Genomic DNA, 12,499 nt, shown 5'->3' with positions numbered 1-12,499 from the left:
AAGTGTTTGGTTGATTATCTTATATAAATAATATTTACAAGTTATATAATTTATACTTCAAATTAGGTATCTTCTATATTTATCCTTATATTTTCATTTATGTTTTTACATTGAAAGCTTATTTTCATATTTATCCTTACATTTGGATTATGTGTTTTTTAGCACTCCATGTTATCTTATTTACACCTTTTTTTAGTTATATTTTACTGAATGTATATAAGAAGTTAATCTTATTGCTCATTTATTCCCACAATTCCTGAATGTTAAAATTATTAAAAAATATATATTAGAACTAGATTCTATTTAAATATATATAATATTAAATATAAATAAATAAATAAAAATTTAAATAAGTTGATGGTGTTATAAAATATATAAGATAATTTAATATATTGTGATAAAATTTAATATGACAATTTTATTAATTAGGTGAAATTTATTACTAAAGTCATGATTTAATATGATAGTAAGAAATTTGATTTTTAGGAGAGATCTAAAGAATTTAACATTTTTCTATAAGCAAATAAGTAAAATAATAAAAAACTACATGTGAAAAATAAAATTTTAATATTCAACATGAACAAAGATCTACATTTGTTAATAAAATTTTATAACATAACATAGAATGTGTTTATAAATTGCAAGCAATAATTAAAAAAATAATTGAATGGAGAGAAATAAAAAAAATTAAAAAAAATATTAATTTAACAATTAAATTAATTTTATATTAATATAAAAAAGTAAAAATATTTTTACATTTTATACCACATTTTTATACTATTAACCAAATACAAAATTATAAAATATATACCAATTATAACCCTCTTATCAAGGACGAATGGACTATGACTGACTCGAGCTCATTCATATATATATATATATTAATTTTTCATAAGTGTTAATGGTATAAGATTTTTAAGCATTTGAGAGAGAAAGGGGAGATGTTAGATATATAAATGTTTGGTTTTAGAATTTGTTTATAAGATTTTTAGTATTTTTTATAATTTATAGATATTTTTATTTTTTAAATTTATTTATTCTCTTTACATACCAATCAAATTTATAATAAATAATTATTTTATTTAAATAATGATATTAGAATAGTATATTATAATCTTTAAAAAAATAGTAATATTATTATTATTTACATATTAGGTATTTTATGTATTTTAGTTACATATTATTTATTTATTTATTTTGTTTTGAAATTATTCTCAAATATTATTTTTTTATAAATTCACCCTAATAATATGTATAAATCTTACCCTCACAAGAAAATCTTTCCATAAAAATTAATTATTTTTTATGTTAATTATTTTATTCATTTATAATTTAATAACAAATGTATTAGCTATAATTATATTTCAAATGTTGGTACATATTTAGACATTTTATTTATTTATTTTACCGGTTACAAATTAAATTTGAAATATTTTATTTTATTTAATTGTGTAGAAATTGAATTAAAATTTTGTTTTACTAAATTTATTTCGATTTCATAATATATATTTTTTAAATATTACCTTATAAGAATGATTCTCTTTAAGAGTTTATCTAGGTTAAGACTGAAAAGGGTTTAAAAGATTTTTTTATGTTAGAAAAGAGACACTGTTACTTAATTTTTTGCTTTAATTTTTATTCATTATTTTCTTTTATAAATCTATAAAAAAATGGTTAAACTCGGGTTCATCCACTCGTTAAATCTATAATTTTCTCTTTATTTTATTCAACCCCACCAAAAAAACATTAAATTTATTTTAATTTTTTTTCGAGCCCACCCTAACTCTAATTCATGGGTCTGTCCCTGCCTCTTATACTTTCAACTAAATACAAATAACATATATAACTTATACCTTTTTACAATTTATACTCCTTTACAATTTATACCCCTTACAATTAATATTTATATAACTAATACCATATAATCAACGCCACCATAATAAATTATAATACTTGTTTGGTTAGTTAGAATTTATATATTTATGTATAAATTATACCTTGAAAGGGGTACAATATAATACCTATTCAAACAAGTTACAAAAATATAATTTTTTTTTATAAAATATAAGATTCCTCTTTAATTTTATAAAATTATAATTTCTTTATTATATTTTAAAATATAATAATAATAATAAATTTTAACTAAATATTTGTTTATATTTAAATGGATTTAATTTTATAATTTAATAATAATAATAAATACTTAATTACTTATTTTTATTTTATTTTTAAAATTTATATATATATTTTTTTATCTCTGTATACAAACAATTATATTATAAAAAATTTAAGTGTGAAAATTGTATATTTAATTAAATATAAAAATTATTTTAAAAAAATAATAATTTTAATTAAAAATAATAGTCATATATACAATTAATTTATTAAATAAAATTTTATTCAATTATTAATAAATTTTATTTATAATTAATTAATTAGTGATATTATAATTTATACAACTTATATCTATATATATAATTTATTTTTAAAACTAATTTATAATTATACTATTTAATTTCAAATATTATTTTTTATAAATTTATTATTTTTAATATTTTATTTTATACAAGCAATTAATATTTTTCAATTATACAAATATTTATAATAATACATAAATTTTAAAAATAAATATTAAATATTTATTAATATATAAATATATTTTATTTATATAAATATATAAATTAAATTATAAGAAATTATATATAAAATAATATTTTATCTAAAACTTTTATTTTTGTTCGTTAGTAGTATTTTTATTTTGAAAATACATTTATATGATAATTAGATATTATTTTTTTTTATTAATTTTAATATAAATAATAATACAAACTACATCTAAGATAAATAATAATTAAAAATTATATAAATATAAAGATAAAATAGTCTCTTACACTTTTTACTATTTTTTTATACCACCAACCATACACAAAATAATAAGTCTATATAATTTATAATACTGTCCAAACACAAATAATCTATATAATTTATAGTTTCTAATATCAAATTACAACTACTAATGTAAATGATACCCTAAAATAAAAATAAAAAATCATGAAAATTCACCATCTTTCAAATATAATAGTTTAACACCATACTAATTAATATCAACAATTAACTTATTAACTAAAAAAAAATACAAACTTATAAACATAATTTTAATTCTCTTATTTAATAAAAATTAATTTATAATATACAAAAACATAATCAAAGGTACTACTAAACTAAGCTCTATTATAATCTAAGAATTGCAATTTTTATTTCAAAACAGTAAGCTTACACACATCATTTTATCCGTTTTGATAAAGCTTATACACAACCTCCATTTAAATCCATGCTGATTTCTTAATATATATATATATATATATATATTAGAAAAGTCATTTCAAATCATTCACTTAATTTTCTCCTCTCAAAATATTTACTTAATTCATTTTAAATCACTATCATTTTTTTCTCATTGAACTTTTAAATAAGTCATAACTTATGATAAATGTAGGTTTTAAAATGTACTTAACTGTATTTTTTTTGTTGGGGTTTAAGGTAAATTTGTGATCTTATCAAATATATAGATTAAATTTAATGGTTCTAGCTAGTGTTTTTAAAAATAAAATATACATACACAGCACACGTTTACATTTTAAAAGACAACAATCATTGAATTGATTTGTATAATTTATTAACTTTATTTTCTTATGAGTCCAGACATTATTGTTTTCCATATCAAAGATGAAAATAAGACTCTTTTGTGTCTTTATTTAGAGAAGAATTGAAGAACCATGAAGAAGACCTTATAAGGCTCTGGAATTGAGTTAATTCCCTTTCTTTGGTTTTGTGGCATGGATCCCGCCCTCCTTGTGACATGCGCCTCTCCTGCTATCGCCCTCTTGATTGGGACATTCTTTAGTGTCTCTAGTGGTATGTATTTCAGTCGACATTACCACCCTTATTTCAGTAGACATAACCATCATTAATATCAGGATTAGGATGCCACACTTAATCTCCAACTTAGCCATTGATAAAAAGAGAAACAAATATGTTCAAAGGGATCTACTAAACTTATATTGATAGAGTGTGAGAGAGATAAGGAGGATTCATCTTATAAATACAAGAGATAAATAGATTAAGAGAGTATAGATTTCAACAATATTTGTTTTTTTAAAGTAGATTTCAAGAATATTAGTTTTCTTTAAATAAAAATTTGTATTTATAATAAATTAATAAGTCATAACTAGGGGTGTAAACGAGCCGAGCCGAGCTCAACTTCCCTGGCTCGAGTTCGGTTCGACTCATTGTTATTGTTTCGGCCGAGCTAAGCTTGAACTCGTCTCGATCATATAACTATAGGCTTGAATTCGGCTCGAAAGGCTCAAATTTTAATATATTTATATATTAATTTTTTATATTAAAAAATACATATATAATGGAAGTCGAGAATCCATTCATCAAATCGTACAACCCTCTGTGTATTTTTTTTGTTTTACTCTTCGTAACTCTTACTCAACCACGACTTGGTTCACTTAAGAATGGACGTATTGGTTCACATAAGAATACATGTAGAATACCTAAAGAAGTTATTAATTTTCAAGCAAGTTTGAGAAAATAAAGTCGTGTATTTTATTTGAAATGACTTGAAAACATATTAGACTCTATTATGTTTATTTTCAAAAATAAAATACTTTACAATGAAATAAAAATAATTTTATATCTTATAAAATATAATATAGTAAGATTGCATATATTAAATAATATTACAGTATAAGTATATATTATAAGTATATATTTTCATTTAATTTTTAAAAATTATATTTCTATAATTAAATTAATATCAAATTTATATTTTTTTTTATAATTTATAAGTATTTTATAATATATATATATATTAATTTATAAATATTATTTTGATATATCTTGATAAAATAAAATATGTTTATATCTTATAAAATATAATATATTGAGATTGCGTATAATAAATTATATTACAGCACAATTATATTTTGATTTGATTTTCAAAAATTATGTTGTTATAATTAAATTAATATCAAATTTATCTTATAAGTGTTATATAACATATATTTTTTATTTATAAGTATATTTTGGGAGTTCCATAATCTATAAACTCATAGATAGTATTATGTGTATATATATGTATCAAATTTTAATTTAAAAAATAAATTAAAAAACAATATATGATTAGGCTCGAAAAAGCTCGACGAGTCATCAAACGAGTCTTACCTAAGCTCGAATTTGATTTTGACCGAACTCGAATCAAACTTTGACCGAGCCACTCACGAGCAACTCACAAGCGACTCGGCTCATTTACACCATTAGCTCATATATAATACTTTTAACCAAATAAATAAATTTGTTTAATTTATTTATAATAATATAATTTTTGAATATCATATCAAAATATATTTATACTGAAATATTATTCAATATATAACATCTCTACATTATCAATAGGATTAAAAAAATTCAACCAAATTTTTAATCTCTTAGAGTGGTGGAAAGGAACTGAAACTTGGTATCAATTATTTTCAATTATTGTCAAGGATATTTATGCAATCTCATCCTTAAAAGTTATTAGTGAGTCTACTTTCAACTTGGGTAAAAGGATAGTGAATCATTTTAGGAGCAATTTGAATCCTAAAAGGGTGTAAACGTTGGTGTACACAAATGATTGACTAAAAAGAGAATAATTCAATTTATGTAAATACATTCGGATGATGAACTTGAATTGTTTAAGAAAATTGAAAAAAATAAAAAGTGTGATTTGTTTTATTAATTAAGTCTAAATTAACTAATATTTATTATTATTATTATCGAACCCTAATTGTATAATCAATTTATAAAACAAATTTGCAGATGTAAATACGATTGAAGACCTGAATTATATTTTCTTGCCTCCACTTTAGTCTAACTTTAAAACTATACTTATATTTATTCTGGTTAACTCCAATTCTTTTAAGTAGTTTTAATTTTTAATATTTGTTAGTTTTTCTAAATGTTGAATTTTAAAATTAATATTTTATTTTATGTTATATATTTTTATTTTTTAGTTTTGTGTAATGTTTAAGTAGTAACTATATTAAATTGTTTTTTATTTAAGTTAATATATATTTTAGATATCAAAGGTATAATATTATCGAACCAAAATTAAGATATACCGAAATCAATGTAAGGTAAATGTATGAATTTTTTAAAGTAGATTTCAAAAATATTAGTTTACTTTAAATAAAATCTTTTATTTCTAATAAGTCGTAACTCAATTTTTTTGAAAAATTAACTATAAATATACCCGAATAAATTACTGAGTCACCACAAACTACTTTTGTAATGTCCTTATTAAGATATTTATAGTCTATTAGTCTCACTTTTATAAGTAATTCTTATTTAACTAGAATGATTTATGTATATAAACGGACAAATATATAAGAGAAATAATTAAACATAAAATAACAAAATAAAAAAATTCTAAAAAACTAATTGTAATATATTTTGATGATGGCTATATATATTCAATAGTTTTAAAAAACTTAATCAAATACAATAAAAATAAATTTTCACTTTAACTAAATTTTGTTATATAAAAAAATGATACATTTAAGTTTTTTTTTATTTACAACTTTACAAATAATTTATAAAAAATTAATAATTATTTAATTTTTATTCTATAAATTTTATTGTGTTTAACATGAATTTCATAATATAATAATTGTTAGACAATATTTATATAAAATATATAAGTTTGAGAAATTTTAATCTTGTGTATGTTGTTTTTTTACTTGTTTTATTTTTTTAATATTGTGTGAAGTTGTCTAATCTCACTTTTGTTATAAATTCTCTTGTATAGATTTTTTTAGATGGACACAACTGATATAAAATCTTGTAAATATGGTCATTTTTATTAAAAAATTTAGTTTTTTTTCTATTGATTTAATTTTATTTTTCTATTTTTTTTAACGTGAATAATCATATTATCTTAAATTGGCGAAAATAATTTTTGAACGGAATATATGTTTATGTCTTTTATCTCTTGTACATAATTGTTTCAGTTTCTATTATAACCTCTTAAAAATTTCGAAAACAATTTATTATCCATTAAAATAAAAATATTAATTAAAATATATGTGAAATGTCTGTTAAAAAATAATATTGAACCATCTTTTTTTACGTGAACACCATAAAATTATTATTACAAAACTATATATATATATATATATATATATATATATATATATATATATATATATATATATATATATATATATATATATATATATATATATATATATATATATATATATATTATATTATATATATAATTTTTTTAAATAAGTAAAAAAATAAATATGTGTTTTATTATTTGAATATTATATATATTAGTTTATTATCTTTTGTGTATTAATTATATATATATATATAATTAAATTAGTATTAGTATTCTTTAAAATGCAATGTTACTTATAATTTTATTATAAAATATTTAATATGAAAAAAAAGAAATAATATTTAAATAAAAATCTAATTAATTTGTAATTTAAAAAAAAAAATTATTAAAAAACTAATATTCTTTTCAAATTAATATTCATTTGTTTTTAACCAAAAATTAATTTAGACTTACTCCTTGTAATTGTATGATAACAACCAACAATCTCGGATTTCGATTTTTTAAATCATTTTATAGTGAATTTTTATCCTCGTTTATTATTAATCTTTGGCTCCTTTAAAATATTATTTTACTTATTAGTTTTTTATTATAAAATATCTTATAATCTAATAAAAACTAATTAATAATTATGATTAAATAAAAATAGTTAAATTTCTATTTAAAAAAATTATTATTCATTTGTATTTAAAAACTAATTATCATTTTTTATCACTCAAATTAAATTTCAACCTATTAATTTTATCTATTAATTTTATGACCTTACTTCAAACATTCTTCACTTTAGGACTTCATTATTAATTTTATTACCTCACTTTAGAACATTTTATAATGACCTTTTACTCTATCTCATTACTAATTTTTAGTCATTTAAAATATTATTTTACCTATTAAATTTTATTGTAAATATATTATCATCTTATGAAAAAAATAATATTAATAATGATTAAATAAATAAATAATTAAACTTTTTATTTAGAAAGAATTAGTAAAAAACTAAAATTCATTCTATTTTAGAAAATGATATTAATCATTATTTACCATCCAAAATAAATTTAAGATTTATTAATGTTTTGACATTACTTCAAATATTTCTCAATTAACCTTATATTATCCGTTATTTCACTTCAAATATTTTGTAATGACATTTTACATTGCTCATTACTAATATCCAGATTATTTAAGATGTTAGTTAATTAATAATTTTTTATTATAAAATATCTTATCATTATGTAAGACAATAATAGTAATAATATGGTTAAACAAAAATATAATTAAAATTTTAATTTAAAAAATTAATATTTCATCAAAAACATTTTGACTTATTTGTGACCTCGCATTAAAATTTAAACAATATCTAATTATCTCTCATTAAACTTTACTTTGAGCATTTTATACCGATCTTATCCTTATTTTTGGTCTTCAAAAATTGATCTCTCGTATTATTAATCTCGTGACTAACACTCACTCTCAATTCGAACTATAATTCCTCAATTCCTCAAATTATAACTCAAACATATTATTATATTTTATCTTTCAAAGATAATATTGATAATGATTAAATAAAAATATAGTTTAAATTTGTAATTTAAAAACAACTAATATTCTACCAAAAATAAATTTATAACTTACTAATATTTTGACCTCACTTTAAGCATTGTTTAATTGATCTCTCATTAGGCTTTACTTCGAGCACTTTGTACCGATCTTAACTTTACTTTTGGCATTTCCTAATTGACCACTCATATTACTGATCTCGTAAGTCATAACTAACACTAAATAAAATATATTTGAAATTTTAATTTAAAAACAACTAATATTCCACCAAAATAAACTTAGACTTACTAATTTGTTACCTTATTTTAAACATTCTTTTAAGTAATTTGTACAGATCTTACCCTTATTTTTGACCTTCACACACACATTTACATAGGGACTCACATATGTTATCTAACAATTATTTTTGGATTCACACACGCATTTACGTAGGCCTTCTCCATCGACCACAAATTCACACGGACATTAACGTGTCCTCTTAATACGAACAATCATTCTCTCATCCCTCAAATTTGCATTTCACACTCCACATGCACCATCATTTTCATTTTAATATTTATAAATTCGTATCAATTTAGACTCGAACTCTGGTCTCAAATATGAAATATGAACACTTTAACCACTAAATCATTTGTGATTGTTGAATTTAATTTAAAATTTTTATGTATACATAAATATTTAATCATTGTTATTAAATAATAAATAAAATATATAATGAATAAAAGAAACTTAATTAATTATATAAATAATAAATATAAAAATAAGGTAATAAAAATATTTTTTTTAATAAATTATTTGAATTTTTGAATTAAAGAATAAAGTAAAAATATTTTTAAAATCTAATACATATAACTATATTAAATTAATAAAATTAAATTAAAATAATGGAATAATAGATCAAATATATAATGAATAAAACAAAATAAATTAATTAGAAAAGGTATTATTTTTTTATTAAATTATTTCAAATTTTAATTAAATACTGAGGTAAAATTATTTTTAAAATCTAATATAAAATTATATTAAATAAAAAAAGAGTTAAAATAATGGTGTATATAATAAAAATGGAGAGAAGATAATATATATATATATATATATATATATATATATATTAATCAAAATAAAAAAATCAATTTAATATAGACTAATAATTTAATTAAAAAAACTCATCTTCTTTAAAATAATCTTTTAGTTGATAACTCTTCCTATTATTTCATAATTCGTTTGTATGATTTGCATGTTAACGGATTTCTTAACCCGATTTATTTTGTCTCATAAAGTGAATTGCGCAGTAGTGCGAGGACCCATTAATTTAAAACTTTTTAAACTTTTTAAACTTAAGCGTTATTATTATTATATATATATATATATATATAATATATAATATATATATATATATATATATATATATAACTAATTTCTTTTAATTTCTCTATCATTATAAACATATTTTATATATAATTTTTTATTTTCTTTTAATTTATTTATTTAAATAAGTTAAATTTATTTTAGAGTGTTATTTATTTATTATTATTATTATTTAATTAATTTTATACTTAAATATATAAATTTTAAAATTCTAAGTTATAAAATACTTAATTATATATAAAAATAATAATAATATATAATTAATATTTTTTTAAATTAAACTCTTATAATTTAAAATAAATTCTAAATTTTATAGAGTTAAACTTTATAAAAAATGTGAGTAAAAGATTATTTTTCATAAAAATATATTCATCATAAAATTAAGGAAAAACAGGAAAATAAAGAAATTCTAATTATAATGATCAAACAAAAAGTTCTTTTAATCCAAATACAGCTATGACATTTTAATTGATGAAATTTATTTGATTACAATTATTCTTATTAAACAATATTAATAATTTAAAAATATTAATTTTTTTTCTAAATTTTTTTTTAATAAGAGCTGGATACTAACTCTAAGTTCTGAGTTCGGGTCCGTTAGACGGCAAGTTCTGCGCTTGGTTAAATACACTGGTAAAAAATTGACCTTTGACGACAGATATTATCGAAGGTTGTATAAATTTTTGAAAATGATCCCGAGAGGAACAATCTTTCGTTATTAAAATTTTGATTCCGAGAGTCGTGTAAAACTTCAGTTTTACCAATTTTTATCAAAATGTTTTACAACGAACTTTCGGTTTTGCCTTAAAAAAACAGAATAAATGTGGTCATTGCGAAGGTTATTTAAGAATCCTCTGGTTTACCTTTCCTGAAATTGTTAATTTACAAAGGTTTTCCAATAAACTTTTTGTTTTGACTCATCCCAAAAAAAAATGAAAAATAATTCTAAGTTGAAAATGATTAATTACGAAGGTTTTCAAAATAAACCTTCGGTTTTGACTCATTATAACATTTTAAAAATAATTATAAGTGTTGTGACGATTAATTCCTAAGGTTTTCTTAGAAACCTTCGGTTTGACTCAGGTTCAAAACCGAAAGTAATATGAAAACTTTCGGGTAATGACCTTATTAATTACCCTACCCTTCTTTTCTTGTTTTCGCCTTTCTATTTTCTCTTTTCTTGTTTTCGCCTTTCTATTTTCCCTCTCTCTCTCTTCCTCCCGCGCCGCCGCTTCCACTTCTTCTTATTCTTCTCTTCTTCCTTCTTCTTCCTTCTCTTCACTGTCTCGCCGTCGCCAATTCAACGGTTAGATTTTATTTTATTTGGTTATGTTAGATTTAGATTTGTTATTGGTTAGTTTTAGATTTGCTAGATTAAGGTTAGTTTAAATTTGATTTTGTTGTTAAATATATGTATGATCGATTTTGTTTAAATTTTCAAGTATATGTACGTATGATTTTGTTTGATATATGTTTGGATTATGTTATAATTTTTTTGATATATTTTGGATTTCGGTTATTGTGTTTGATTTAAGTTATATTAGATTTGAATTATGGTATTTGGTTTGATATGTAGATTCATAAATTTATTAATGAAAAAGCATTCAGTATATTTGATGGTGACTGGAAGCGTACTCGGAAAACACCAGCTGAACACCTGTCCCTTGCCATTCCAGAATTGATAGCAGCAACAAGAGCAATGAGTATCAAGTTCTGACTTAAGGTCGGTCGCAGCGGAAGGGCGAGACAAATTAGCGTTGGACTTGGAGCAAATCCGATTGAGGGACACGGAAAGAGCTCAATTGGTTACTGAACTAAAAGCGGAGAAGATTCAAATGAAGCAAAAACTGGAGAATCTGGAACAACAAGTTGATTTCTTCATGAGGCATAATCAACCACCCCCTCCTGCCCCCATCTACTAAGTAGATTTAAGTGTTTGAATAATTAATGTGTTCTTTTTCGTTCGACGGATAACATGTTTGGGATAATTGGGTACTAGTTGACTTTGTTTTTGTTTTAAAATTAAATTATGTTTTGGTTTATTAATGTCGTTTATGAATGTTTTTTCTATGTATTTGTTTTCCTTTATTTGAGAATTTCATTGAAAATTTTCGATTAGCCATAGTCCAAACAATGGGGAAAATATGGTAATTGCGAAGATTACCCCTTCCCAACACTTAGAAGGTCAAAAGCGAAAGTTTTTCAAAAACTTTCGCTTTTGACCCTGGAAGGGTTATTTACGAAAGTTTATTAGAAAACTTTCGCTTTTGACCATTCCTTAAAAAAATTTAAAAATTTTTTAAGTGTTGGAAGGTGTATTTGCGAAAGTTTATTGAAAAACTTTGGCTTTTGATCCTAGGAAGAAGTTATTTGCGGAAGTTTTTCAGAAACTTTCGTGTTTGACCC

This window comes from Impatiens glandulifera, chromosome 5 (genome assembly GCF_907164915.1).
Source record: "Impatiens glandulifera chromosome 5, dImpGla2.1, whole genome shotgun sequence".
Lineage (NCBI taxonomy): Eukaryota > Viridiplantae > Streptophyta > Magnoliopsida > Ericales > Balsaminaceae > Impatiens > Impatiens glandulifera.
The sequence above is the reverse complement of the archived record's forward strand: the minus strand, read 5'-3'. Positions refer to the sequence as shown.